Source organism: Acinonyx jubatus, chromosome D3, assembly GCF_027475565.1.
Source record: "Acinonyx jubatus isolate Ajub_Pintada_27869175 chromosome D3, VMU_Ajub_asm_v1.0, whole genome shotgun sequence".
Taxonomy (NCBI): domain Eukaryota; kingdom Metazoa; phylum Chordata; class Mammalia; order Carnivora; family Felidae; genus Acinonyx; species Acinonyx jubatus.
Genome location: NC_069392.1, coordinates 53,004,471 through 53,020,115, shown reverse-complemented (window position 1 = coordinate 53,020,115; position 15,645 = coordinate 53,004,471). Strand labels below are relative to the sequence as shown.

The 15,645-nt window shown below is 33.9% G+C and overlaps 1 protein-coding gene across 1 annotated transcript in view; it reads left to right on the top strand.

The window, feature by feature from the left end:
• CCDC178 (coiled-coil domain containing 178) overlaps positions 1–15,645 on the top strand; it is a 421,184-nt gene that overhangs the window by 387,215 nt on the left and 18,324 nt on the right. The window lies entirely within an intron of this gene.

Below are 15,645 nucleotides of genomic sequence, written 5' to 3'. Positions count from 1 at the left end.
CATTTAAAGTTATAGATTTAGAGATTGGTCTTAAAGCCAATCCCATCTCATATAGAAGAGATGCACCTCAGACAAGTAACTATCAAATGAATAGAATCGACAAAAAGAAAAAGGAATTCTAATTTTGTTAAGAAATCATAATTTCAAAGAGAGAGACTTTGAGGCAAAAAGGATTAAAACACTCACATATGGATATTTCATGTTTATAACATATATAACTTATTAAGACAATTCAATCATGACCTTAATGCACATGACAGCATAACTTCAGAACATACAAAGCAAGAACTGATTGAAATCCAGAGAAAAATGTAAAAATTTATAAATGCAATGGGAAATATTAGCACATTGTCTTCAAATTTTTTTGAGATACACACCTCATTTTATCACACTTCACTTTATTGCACTTTGCAGATAATTATGTTTTCTGCGAATTGACGGTTTGTGGCAACACAGCATCAAGCAAGTTGATCGGCACTGTTTTCCAGCAGCTTTTGCTCACTTTGTGTCTCTGTGTCACATTCTGATAATTCTCGCAATATTTCAGAATTTTTCATTACAGTTATACTTGTTATGGTGATCTGTGATCAGTGATCTTTGGTGTTACTATTATAATTTTTTGCGGGTGCTACAAAAAAATACATATATGTGCATATGGATAGAATATGAACTTAATCAATAAATATTGTGTGCGTCCTGACTGCTCCACTGACTGGCTGCTACCCTATCTCTCTCCCTCTCTTCAGGCCTCCCTATTCCCTGAGACACAATAATATTGAAATTAGGCCAATTAATAATGCTATAATGCCTCTAAGTGTTCAGTTGGAAAAAAAAATTGTTCCATGTCTCTCACTTTAAATCAGAAGCTACAAATGATTACGCTTAGTGAGGAAGGCGTGTCAAAAGCCAAATAGGCCAAAAAGTAGGCCTCTTGTACCACATAGATAGCCAAGTTATGAATGCAAAGGAAAAGCTCTTGAAGGATATTAAAATTGCTACTCCAATGAACACGTGAATGATAATAAGGGAAAACGGCCTTATTAGAGAAAGTTTTAGGGGTCTATACAGAAGATCAAACCAGCCACAAAATTCCCTTAAACCAAAACCTAATCCAGAGCAGGGCCCTAACTCTTTTCAGTTGTATAAAAGCTGAGAGAGGTGAGAAGGCTGCAGAAGAAAAGTCTGAAGCTAGCGGAGATCGGTTCATCAAGTTTAAGGAAAGAAACTGTCTCCATAACATCAAAGTGCAAGGTGACCAGCAAACTACTGATGTAGAACCTGCAGCAAGTTATCCAGAAGATCTAGTAGATCATTAATGAAGATGACCACAATAAACAACAAATTTTCAATGTGGACAAAACAGCCTTCTGTTAAAAGAATATGCCATCTAGCACTTTCATAGGTAAAGAGAAGTCAGTGACTCATTTCAAAATTTTAAAGGACAAGCTAACTCTCTGCCTGTGCTCTACAAATGGAACAACAAAGCTTGGATGACACACATCTGTTTACAATATGGTTTATTGAGTATTTTCAGTAAATATTCTACTGTTGAGGTGAGACCTACTGCTCAGAAAAAAAAAAATAATTCCTCTCAAAATATTACTGCTTACTGACAATACACCTGATCACCCTGATACACAAGATCTCTGATACACGTGTACAAGATGAATAATGGTTTCATGCCTGCTAACATAATGATCTTTCTGCAGCCCAGGGGTCAGGAGTACTTTCAACTTTCAAGTCTTATTTTTTAGGGAATACATTTTGTACTGCTGTAGCTGCTATCAACAGTTTTTCCTCTAGAGTCACCGTTCTACATGCCATTAGGGAAGAGCATTTGTGATTCATGGGACAAGATCAAAATATCAACATTAGTAGAAGTTTGAAAGTGATAGATTCCAAACCTCATGGATGATTTTGAGAGGTTCAAGACTTCCGTGGAGGAAGTAATTGCAGGTATGGTTTTTTCTAGCAATAAAACTAGAATTAGAAGTGGAGCCTGAAGATGTGACTGAATTGGTACACTTCAATGAATTGTTGAACAATTGAGCGAATGAGGAATTGCTTATGGAAGAGCAAAGAAAGTGGTTTCTTGAAGTGGCATCTGCTCCTGGTGAAAATGCTATGAAGATTGTTGAAATGACAATGAAAGATGTAGAATATTATATAAACTTAGTTGATCAAGTAGTGGCAGAGTTTGAGAAGATGGACTCCAATTTTGAAAGAAGTTGTACTGTGGGCAAAATGCCATCAGACAGCAGCACAGGCTACAGAGAAATTGTTCACGTTGAAGAAGAGCCAATCAATATGGCAAACTTCACTGTTGCGTTATTTTTAAAAAGTGCCACAGCCACCCCAACCTTCAGCAACCACCACTCTACAGAGTCAGCAGCCATCAACTCAAGACAAGACCCTTCACCAGCAGAGATTATGACTCGCTGAAAGCTCACATGATGGTTAGCATTGTTTAGCAATGAAGTATTTTTAGCTAAATTATGTACAGTTTTTTAGACATAGTGGTATTGCATACCTAATAAACTACAATGTAGTGCAAAACATAACTTTTATATGCACCAGGAAACCAAAAAAATTCATTTGACTTGCTTTATTTCAGCGTTCGCTTTTTTGGGTTGGTCTGGAACTGCAGTATCTCCAAGTTGTGCTTGTAAAAGAAAATAAAAATGTCACACATAAAAAACTGAGTTTTTAAGTTGAGAAAATATATTAATGTAATTTAATATTATGACGGATTAAAGGAGAAATATTACATATATAATTACTCAATATATACATAAAAACATTTGCTAACAAGAGCAACATATACTAACTCTAGTAAAAGTCACGAAATAGTTTAGAATAAAATCCTATTAACTTGATAAAATGTACTATATGATAAGTTACTGGAAGCATTTTACGAAAATTAGGCCAAAAGTGAGGATTCCTTCTATCATTATTACTGTGTATCACTGCACTAAAAAACCTTTAGCAGTACCTCAAGAAAAATAAACTAGAGGTACAGATACTATGTGGGGAAAAGACAGAACTGTCATTATTTTCTCACAATATGATATTTCTCTTAGAAAACCAAAGAGGATCAACTGGAAAAATATTAGAATTAATAAGACAGTTATTTTAAATGGCAACCTGAAGTATAAAGTTCTAAGAATAAACCTAACAAACTTAGCTCATCCTTTTAGCAAAGCTACAAAACACTACTAAAAATATATAAGCAAAGACCCAAATGTAAGTAACCATATATGTCTTCATGGATGAGAAGATTGTACATATTGGGAAGATGCCAATTTTTGAGTCTCAATATTTGAAAAATCCATAAATTCAATACAGTCATACTCAACATCCAGACAAGATTTTTCAATGAATCTTGAGTTTTCTAAATGCATTTGGAAGACAAAAATCCACAAGAATAGCTCTGACATTTAAAAAAAATTTTTTTTGTTGGAGTTGGCGTCAGGATCTTATGCCACTGTGTGGGGAAACTTACCAAAAAAGCTACATTAATTAAATTAAAACAGCGTAATATTAATGCAGGAAAAGATCTGTAGAACAGAGCAACTGGTAAACTTTTTCTTTGAAGGACCAGATAGTAAATATTTTTAGCTTTGGAAGAAAGAGTCTCTGTTGCAACTAATCATCTCTGCATTGTACAGGAAGCAGCTTTAGAAAATAGTATATGAATGGATATAACTGTGTTCCAATAAAAGTTTATTAACAAAACAGTCAGCAGGCCTGAGGATGTGCACTGAAATAGAGAATCCAGAAATGCCTCACAAACATTTGGAATTTAGAATACAATGAGAGTAGAATTTTAAATTGTATATGATGAGCGTGAAATATCTTGCCACCTATCTGAATAATAATAGCAAATATTTGAAGAATAAAGTAAAAGTTTATACATAAGCATAATAAGCATTACATATATTACATAATAAGCATTAAAAACCTATAATATCTTTTTTAAAAATATAGAATATTAAATTGTATTGAGATAAGAAAGTCCTTCTTAAGAGAGAACACCATAAGAAAAATATTGTTAAATTGGACTAGAGAAAAATAAAAACCTTTCCATGAAAAAAGACACAATAATAAACAAACCAAACAAAAACTCTTGTTCTTATGGAACTTACATTTCAATGGGGAAAACAAGACAGTAAACAAACAAGTTAAAAATATAGTATTGCTATGTACTAAGGAGAAAAATGAGGCTTTAAGGGGTATATGAGATGGCAGGAGAGGTACTGAACTTCATTTTAGCAATTCATTTTGCTTAATTACTTGTGTAAATAGTTCAAAATAGATTAAAGAGTACAGTTATTTTTGTTTCATCTCTCTGTGTTAAATTGAAGACACAGACTTAATGGCTTTGAATGCCCGAGTTTGAGTTTGGGGATAGGTGGGTTGGCAAGTTGGTTGCTTGCTTGTTCGGTGGTATCATCTGGAATGTGAAATAGGTATAAACAGCACCTATCCAAGGGTTGCTATGAAAATCAGATGAGATGATGTATGCAATCAATGCACTCTGCCATGGTAAATAATTTATAACCTTAACTCATTTTCTTCTCTTTTCCCCCCCTAATGCTGTGTGTAAGATGATTCTGAAAATGAAACCACTTCTTGCCAACATTTCCCAAAGTTAATTAATCCCAGAAGCATTTATATATTCTAATCTTTTTACCTCCTGGAACTTGAAACTCTGTATCTGACATCATTTCAAACTCATGGGAATCCGAGAAACTTCCTAGTTTCTCACAGCACCTAAGAACCTGAGCTGATTTCTTCTATACCCCGACCTTTAGGACCGATTGTTTCCTTCTCTTTCTATGCTGAAAGTACACCATTAGAATTCTATTTTGATTGATGTGGAGAAGGATGTAAATTTCCATAACATATTGAAACACTGATTTCACTCTGTACTTATTGAACACCAATATAATGTAGGCAATATACATCGTGATCTTTGACCTTAAGCAAATTACAGTTAAATTGAAGAATATCAATTAATTTCAAGACATGTTTTGGGGTGTGCCTTCTATGTGCCTTCTTTGCTAGACACTGAGAGTCCAAAGGTGGAAGATATAATCTGTTTCTTCAAATAGCTTGCAATCTCAGAGGAGGAAGACACAGTATATTGTGTAAATATAAATGATGGCAAGAAGAAGGGCACTTAGCACAGCCTGTGAATGTAAGGTCCATTTTCTTAAAAGGTTAGCTCATAAGCAAAATCTTGAAAGGTGAAGGGATATCAACAAAAGATGGGCAGGAGGGTATAGAAAGAGGAAATGACTGGAACAAAGACATGTGAGAATAAAATGGAATAGTGCAGGGATACAGGGGAAATGGCAATTGATTTTATATTATTAGGGAATAGAATGTAATACAAGGAATATCAGAAATGAAATAAAGATGTAGATATAGACAATACTAGGGAATAACTAGTTGTATGGTTGTGTGTTACCAGGTATAGATAGATAATAAACCTTATGGCTGGGCAGTGGAGAAACCTACTTAGGCCTGAATTCCATTGTAAAATAGATGGGACTTGAAACAAGCTTCCAGGAATAAGTAACTCAATATAAATAGAGAAAGAGGGACATTGTGTGAGAAGAAGAGGGGGAAACACCTTAAAGCAGAGGAAGTATAAAGGACTTGGAAAACAGATTCCACGTTTATGGAATAGACATTGTTTCATTTTCTTTTTTTTTCTTTAACAAGGCATTTATCTTATCCTTACTAAATGCCAGACATTGTCCTCTGTGTTTTGTGAATTTTAATTCATTTAATTCTTAAAGAACCCTAGGAGGTGCTATCACAGTGTACCCATTTTACAGAAGAGGCAACTGAAGTACATAGAGGTTACGTATTTTGCCCAGGGTCACAGAACTAATAGGAGAGACAGGATTTAACCCCAGCAATTTAGCTACAGATTACCTGCTTTTAATGACCATACTGTAGCAATTTTCTATATGTCTGTTACTGAAATTAGATTGTCTCAGAGGAAGACAGTGAAAGACAAGAGGTGAAGTAATATCTTAAACAAGGTCACAAATAACAGTCTGACAAATTTAGGTTTGGTATTCAGGGAATGCATTGAACATTCAGTAAATAATTATTGACCATTCACTTATCAAACCAAGTGCTAAAATTTTGGCATGCTCTTCTCATATTTCTGTTCATTGTATTAGCCTAGTTTAACTTATCAGCTACCACTGGGAATTGCACTTAAACCATAAAAAGCATAAAAATAATATGTTTATTTTGATGAAAAACATGAAATGCAGATGCAAATAAACTCAAAAGAATCCCCCTAAAAGATATTTACATAAAAAAATCATACCTACGTACATTGTAGTTACCATCTGAAAGCTAAAGATAATGAAAATTAAAATTAAGATAAAATGTAAAAGCATCCAGACAAAACAAAATAAAAAATTACCTCTAACATCTCATCAGAAACTATGGAGACCAGAAGACATAGAAGAATCTCTTTAAGGGGCTCCTGGGTGGCTTAATCAGTTAAGCATCTGACTCTTGATTTCAGCTCAGGTCACAATCTCACAGTTTGTGAGATCAAGCCCTGTGTCGGGCTCTGCACTGACAGCACAGAGCTTATTTGGGACTCTCTCTCCCTCTTTCTGTCCCTGCCTTGCTTGCGTGCATGCATTCTCTCTCTCTCTCTCAAAATAAATAAACTTAAAATACATATATGTGTGTGTGTGTGTGTATATATATATATATATATATATATATATATATATATATATATATCTCTTTAAATTGTTGGAAAAAAATGAACTCAGAATTCTCTATCCAGCAAAGAATATCAAATCTATAGACTATACAATCATACTAAAGTTATAGTAAATATAAATGGACTAAAACTCCCAACTAAAAAACAGATAGTCGCATTAGATAAACATACAAGACTCAAATTTACCTGTCAATAAATGATACACTTTAAATATGAAGAAACTTATAGGTTAAAAGTATAAGGATAGAAAAAGACACGCCGTGCAACACCAAGCATTATACAGTTGGTGAGATTGTATTAATATCAGACAAATTAAACTTAACAACTAGAACTATAACCAAGGTTCACAAGGGTCATTTCAAAGAATCAGTTTATCAAGCACATAAATGATTCTACATGTGTATGGATCTAATAAAAATTTCTAAATACATATAGCAAATACTGAACAAAGTTACAGTAGAAATAAAAAGATGCATAATTATAATTTGAGATTTTCGTATTCCTCTCTGTCAGGAATTAATAAAACATGCAGACAGAAAATCAATAAAAACATGGAAGAATTGAATAGACCTTATTGACATTTATAGAACATTCCATTCAACAATAACTGAATATAGTATTTTAAAGTACATATGGAACATTTCCAAATATAGACTATATCCTGGGGCATAAAACAAGTCTCAATAAATTTCAAAGAATCAAAGTACTGGAGAATATGTTGTCTGACCACAATGAAATTATTAGAAATCATTCATTAAAAGATATTTGAAAATTTTCCCAAATATTTGGAAATTAATCCACACACTTCTAACCATGTAGGTCAAGAAAGGAATTATAAGAGAAATTAGAAAGTACTTTAAACAGAATTAAAGAAGTTCACGCAGAATTAACCCCCTGTGATGAGAAGTGACAATTTGAGGGACATGAAACTGAATAGTTTCCTTCAGTGTAATTAGAGGGGTTCTATGGGTGGATCATGGGACTAAGGTAGAAAAGAGTACAAAACACCATCAACAAAGTGATGAGGGCCATGTCTCTGGTGAGCACCTAACTTAGTCTAGCATTTAGCATATAGAACCTAGGATAGCACCTAGGAACCTCCTAATAAAAGATATGGAATAAATAAATAAATGAAGTTCTTCTTAACTGTTAAGGTAACTTAATATTATTCATTTCATATGTTGACTTGGCTGCCAGATGATTGAATTGAGTGTGTTAAAGAGCTTCCCCCACTAGATTCTATAGCTCTATTCCATATTTCTCTCAAAATGGTTTCCATTAACTCTTTTCACAACCTTTCACTCTTTAATTCTTTGTCGCATATGATACTGGCCTTCTCACTCTTTCACCTCTCAGAATATCCAGGAGAATCTCTCTGATAATACCTGTAAGTGCCTGCAGGTAACATTGGTAGCGTTGAAACACCTGTCTTTCTTCCATTTAAAGATAAACAAAGATAAACATATCTAAGATATGGAAACACATTAATTTCACACATATATCAATATGATGTAAATTTAGGAGGTTATTAAAGCATTTGTCAATATTAAATTCCATGAATTAAATTACCTTCTCTCTTTATTCTGCTCAATAACATGTTAAAACCAAAATGTAGTCCTTTTTATTTTGAAATAAAGTAAGCATATTTATGATTGGATTTATTAGAAAGATATAAATTTCTATGTATTCTGATTTTTTCCCTTGGACTTAAACAAAATAATACCCAGCATTTTTTTTAATTCACATTATATAGACAATACATTTTTCAAGTGGAGGAGCCATGTCAGTGGTGTGGGGGAGAGGAGTTTTTCAAAGACAGAACTTTAAGTTTGAAAATTAGTGACTAATGGAGCATATCCAGTAGGTATTTTTCATACAACTTAGCATCATCATTATATAATGATGCTGCTTTGATGTGAGATTAATACAGTCACATGATTTTTCATCCAAGAGTATCAATATTATAGAACAATGAGCAGAGCAGTTATAACAAGAGGAAAACATTAGGATGAGATTTTAAAATATAAAAGAGATAAGATTTGCAGTAGCCTTATTCACAAATGGTGCCAAGTCTATCATAGATGAAGAGAAAATTATGAAGATGTAGAAAGTGTCTTAGTAAACCTTAATGTGGGAACAGGATACTACAGAGTTAAGATTTAAAAAACAAAAAAACCTCTCAGTATTTTTTTAATTTTATATAAAGTGTACACAAAGCGAGAACTAAAGTACGCCATGCCGCATCTCCTATCTCAATCCAACACAGTGAAAGAAATTTTACCTTTGAATATTCATTCTTGTATGGATCTGCATATATTATCATAAGGGGAAAATAACCTAGCATGTTGACCAAACCTTGAATTGAAAACTCTTCACATTCATTTCTTCTGCATCATATCCCTCAGTTGGGACATATATATATATACATCCTAAGTAATTTTGATGACTTTTCTAAAAGAACTAGATTCTATGCAAATATAGGAAGTAAATTTACCTTATATTTACAAAGCAGATTTCTTCATGCATATCTGATTTATGAATTTCAACAATCCTTTATGATAGGACAGGAGCACCTGTTACCCTATTTAGGGGGGTTGGTAACTGAGCTGTAGAGAAGCTGAGGGACATGTCCAAAGATTCATGACCGGCAAGTAATGAATCTTTGAACTAATACCTTGTCTATGATTTCTACTTCTGGTTCCATCTTAACTCAAAATCAATTTAAGATCTCTTCAAAGTGAGCCTTTGTTTGAGTCACTCTCCTGGAAAGAAGGAAAGTCACAGACCCACACAAGTAAAGTCAATCTGGGACAGTAAAGTCATGAGGAAATATTACAGGGCACTGTAATTATATTATGGAATGTATAAACCTCTGTGAGCTTACTGAATATGAACGTGCTTCAGTCATTGCCACCAGGCCCTGACTTTGTCAGATGTCTATCATTTTATAGTACACACTTGATTCTGTATCACACATTTGGAGATAGCTTCTTTACTAAAACAAAGCTGCTTCACGGAAGTCCCTCTGTTTTTGTCATTACCTGATATAATTATGATATTTCAACACAGCTCCAGTAAATGTGTTGATAGACATATCATAGATTATAAATGCATCTATTGAAATGCTAACCATGGTTGCAAAGCAGATTATCTTATTTAAAGACACTGGTTTTAAAATTTAGACATTTAATTTAATTATCTTTTCCCAGAAGTATATAAGGAAATCAGAAACCTAGTGTGAATAACATTATCTTCACAGAAATGAAAACTTGCAAGAGCATTTTTTGCCACAAACTCAATAATTTTAGTATAATCACTAACTATGTTTTTGTTTTACAGAACCAGTATGATTTGGAAAAAGAATAAAATTGCTTTTAAAGTACAAAAATAATTATGAACCACTTGAAACGTAATGTCTGTGTTTTATTTCTCATCAGAATTCATTAGTGTGTAACATCAATAATTTAGCCCATCATTTGCCAACACTGACTTGGCTCAGTAGTTCAATCATGTAACCCTGTAAACTCACTTTCCATTAAAATGAATGTTGCTGACAAAGGATAACTAAAGAGATACTTCATTTATTAACTAAAGAGGTACTTCATTTATCAACATTTTTAAATTAGGAGTTTGGGGCCACAGAAGCTTAGCTGGATGATTTATTTGAAGGATCTTTATATTAGACCTAAAGACTTGTTCCAAATCATACGATGCTACCCACAAAGATAATCGCATTTCATTTGTGTAACATGTGACTCAGGGCTCTCTCTTCAGAGGCAGGCATAGCCACCTGCAGAGAATCAAATGACCTACCAGAATGAAAACTTGACTGCTTAGTATAAAATTATGAAATGTGCAGCATTCTCCTATATCCCGATTTACTCCATTGGGCATATTTCTTACCAAACCTATAATATGACATCCAATATTCTAATATCCTAATGCTGTTAAAATTGATTTGAGGATTAAGTAAATAGGCTGGAATTAGTTAATAATGAGCGTAAGACTCCCCAATATCCACAAATTGGACTCCAGTACGTTTAAATTTCTCATCACTTGCCATGACACACACCTCCCCAAATATAAATGCCTCTAGATGTTGCCAACACTGTTTTGAATTAGAGTTTCATTTTCCAGAGTTGATCCCACATCCTGCTGATAGGTTAACATCACACCATTTGGGACGCAAAAAGCAAACAAACAGATAAATAAATAAAAACATCTGCAGTGCAGTGAGCAAAGCATGAAATAAAAATTCCTTATATATGTCAAAATATTCCTGCCCTAGGCCTTCGAACATACAATTTCTAGCAAATATGGCAAGACTGCACGATGAGATCTTTCCTTGCTTCTTCTGTAATAAATTAAATGCATGTTTCTTATTAAAACCTTTTGATAGAAGTTGGAGGATCTCTGCTTTTAGCCTTTAGAGTTGCCAGCTGGCATCTTTCCCTGTTTTGGATCAAAAAGTTCTCAGCCATCTGATTCATTCAAAAGGCAAAATCCGGGGGTGCAGTTGGATTATAAAATGTTATCTTTACTGTATCAAAGCACTTCTTTCTCTTATTTCATCTCTTCTCTCCCCGTTTAGCTTTCCTTTCTTCTTTAGAAATATTTATTCTGACAGATTCGAAATAACAATGATCCTACAGAAAACCTTCCTCATGCCCTCTTTATTTTTACCTTATAAAAGTTAAGCTAAGGGGAAAAAACTCTTCCAAACATTATGAGTAGAGAGTTGCTCATCACACAGTACTGTGTTAGTAATATTCTATAGTCTTTGTGAAAAAGTAGAGGCAGCTGCACTGTATCGATGCAGCTAGCTTCTGAGGGTAGCTAGGGAGTTCTAGCATCATTGCATTAGCTGATGTTTCTGTGGCACTTTATATTTTCAATGTGTTTATTTTAATTTGACTATCACAAAAAACCCTGGGAAAGTAGATTTTATTATGCCCATTTTACAGATAAATAAACTTTCAAAGAGCTGACATGAACATCCCTGTGAACACCATGCATGTGGTAGAACCACATGTAGATCCCGTATTTCCTGATTCCCAGTCCATACTGTGCAAATGAAACCCGCTGCTGCAGGGTGCCCGTGTTCTGGCTGAGAGAGAGAGATGCATCCACATCCTGTGAATCTGTTGTGGAAGACCATGAAAGTCAAGCAAAGGAGCAAACTAGATGCAGCTAATAGTGGACAGTCATGTTAAGAGAGTTATAGTACACAGGTGGCATCTTACAAAACTAACTCATCCAGACTAGATTTTCAGTGACAATATTTGAGAAATAGAGCTGAGAAGCTACTGTTAAAAAAAATGTAGGTCTACAATTATAAGATCCTGAACAGCGAAGGAAATAAGACGGGGGAAATGATGGCCATTTCAGAGGCATAAACACACTGACCTATTAAAGAATGGTCTCGGGTGAAATAGAGGAAAACAAGAACAGCCGCTATTGCTCTAAACTTAGAAGTTAAGGATAACCAAAATCATAAGAAAAAGAAAGGAGAGTTGGTAGGACCCTAACCTCTAGTGAAGTGAAGGGTCCTGTGTAGTTTATACATAACCTAATAAGAAAGTGGGACCCATATCGATATATCCTCTTAGCAATTGAAATACTGACTAGCACGTAGATGACCAAGAGGAGCTATAACAGCACCTTTCGTGGTCAGATTGTAAAGCCATAAAGCCAGGCATACCTATAATTCTGAGGAAATTATGAATAAAAAATAATCGGAGGGAAAATGGCAAGTACCTTAGCAAATTTCCAGGTTCAGCTGGAGAGAAGCATGTCATACATCAAAGCAGAAAGAAGTGAAGACCAGGAATTAGAAAAGTCAAGAATATACTATGTAACAAAAGCCACGAGAAAAAGGTTGTGAGATGGTGATCATCAGCTGCAATTATAGCCAAGACCTTATGTATCTTTGAGGTTTATTTTTTCCACTGTAGAGTGCATAATTGCCTGCAAATATGATGTGCTTCTTACTTAGACATTTGAAAATTTAGGCTGGAATGGTACTGATTCACAGCCTCTTCAAGAGCATCCCAAGTGTATTTTGAAACCGCCCCCCATACACAGAGGATGAGAGAGTTTGTGCATTTGGTTTGGTATCTTATTGACTTATTGTGGAAAATATTCCACAGTCGTGGCATCTGTTAAGCTAAATGGCTCTTTATATTATATTATACTATATTATATTATATTATATTATATTATATTATATTATATTATATGACATGACATATTATCCAGACTTCAGTCATTATAACATGAAACAGTTTTTGCTGTATTTCTGAGTTTTGTATAAGATTCACATAATTGATTCCATATTTGCCAAAAAAAATTCACCAGAATGGATTTAAACTTATCATGCACACATGTAAATATCATGCATGAAAAGAAATATATAGCTGGCCAGTATCTGAGCCTTAAAGTCCTCTTCCACACATCTGGCTTTATTAAATAGAAACTATTTGTGATTATTCCTTGATCTTTCTCATTTAAAAATGTTTGTAGAAATTTTAAAAACAGGAAAGTGGAAGAATTTATCTAAGTTGCTTTTCAAGCAAAATAAAAGGGAGAAATTTGTAAATTAGTATGAGATATAAACAAATAAATATGCATTAGAAGAGAAAGTACACCATCTAATATATGAAGAAAGAGTCCGTGGCTAGCAAAATGGATAAAAGAAAGATACTCAGGGAAAAATGGTAATATAAGTCTTTTGTTAGAAAAGAGAATAGAGTATCACCTGTTACTGAATACCTTGAAGTAATGAAAACTTATACAAATTATTTCTGACCAAAATACAATATGGAATACTAAGAAAATATGAGCAGAAATGACAGCAATTCAAATGACAGAAATTATAATAGCTAAGTGAAATGGATAATGAATTTACCAAATTATAGACAGACAAGTTGTTTCTAAAAATCCTGAAAATGCTGAGACATAGCAAAACTCTGTGGGGGGTGGAGAGAGAGAGAGAGAAATTTTTCATTAACTTAACAAATATTAAATATCTGTGCATTATACCTATAAAGATGAAGAAGATTCAGTGTCTGCTCTTATGGAAAATCTAGTCTATGGTAAAAACCCAGGCAGGAGACATTGTCAATGTAGTGTGATAAATGCAAACATGATAGAAGACAGAGGTGAGAAGGCTTTTCCGGCAAAAGACAAAGAAAGGACTAAACCTATACCTGAAAGAACCTCGCATATTACTGGAATTACTTACACTATGTGCATATGAATCACATAGAATTCAGTTGAACTAGAGCTACAGGTGAGTGTAGAGATAAGCAGTAGCCAAATCTTGCCAGTAGTTCTGTGCCATGAAAAAGATCTTGGACTTTATCCTGAAGGTATTGGGTGGGAGGAAGGGAAAGGGGATTGATAAGTGCAAGGAGAGAGAAATGATAACATTTGAGTTTTAGAAAGATTTCTTAGGTTGGTATATGGAAAGTAGAAGGTAAGTGGGTAGTGAAGGGGGAAGGTGGAGTAGAGGTTTCATGACTGGAAGTGAGACTGACGAGGACAGTCCTGCAAGAGTTCAGTTCAGATACCTAGTAGCCTCAAATGAGGTAATGTCATTGGAGATAGAGAAGACACTTGAGAGATAATACAAGACAGCAAAGAGTAACACTTTAACTGGATGTCTCACTTGATTTCTAGCATAGTTATCTTTTTACCTCTCTATGATTCTTGGTTTGGGAATTCAGCAAAATGCCATCCTCCACCTTTCCTTCTTTTCTTCTTTCTTTTTTTGTAGAACAAATATTCTTTGATATGTCTCTTTCCTTTCTGGGCATCATCTGATACTGCTTTCTGTTCCTTTGAAGTCATGTCCATCACTGCCTCCCTCTCTCTGATGCCGTCAAGTCTTATATAAAGAGTATGAACATCCGTCCTGTTTCCATAAGTTCAGAGATTGTTTTTTCATACCTCTTTCATGGCACTTGTTTTATTACAACTTAACATTCTTGAATTTCCTTCACCAGAGAGATTGAGACCCTGAAAACAATGCCATATTCAGCTTTATATTCCCAGTATTGCCAAATACAATGTAGATTCATCTTGTTTTGATATATATGTCAAATATGTACATATGGCATTTATTTGATACATACTTACAACATGTATATATAATATATACCTGTCTTCTTCAAAAGTCTTTAAAATCCTTGTGGGCAGGGCTATGGTTTACTCAGCTTTATACCCTGTAGCACGTTTAGGGAGCATACATTTTAATAGATTCTCTATAAATGTTTAATGAAGAAAATGGGCAGCTTTATCAAAGGATTATTTGAGATAGTGTCCAGGAAATAATCTGATACTGAATTAATCAATCAGCAAATCAGGGCAGTGTTAAGAACAACATGATACCATTTTTTCATACTTGAAGAAATCTTTTTATTTTTATTTTTTTTTACAAGATATACCCTGGAGACAGTGGATATTTTAAGGCAGGTAGAGTACAATTTATTTTTAAAATAATATTTGGAAGATCTCTTGTGTATTAATTTTCTTAGTACCAGTCTACCCTTAAGACTAGAAGAAAATCAAGAAAGTGTATAAAACCAAATTGTATAGAACCAATTGTATAAAACCAAAGTGATGAGATATGTAAAAAGAAGGTTATGAATTAAGATTTCTAGAAATTTTAATGTTAAAAAACTTACTGATTTGCATTTATGAGTTCACTATTTACAAGTAAATATACCAAAAAGTTCAATCAAAATAAGGAAGTCCATTGGAAAAGGAACTTCAAGGGTGCAAAAATTAACAATGAAAAACTATGTCACTAGATTATTTTACAAGAAAGGAGAAGGAAAAATATCTAGGTACGTATGAGCTATGAAGAACTCCTTAAT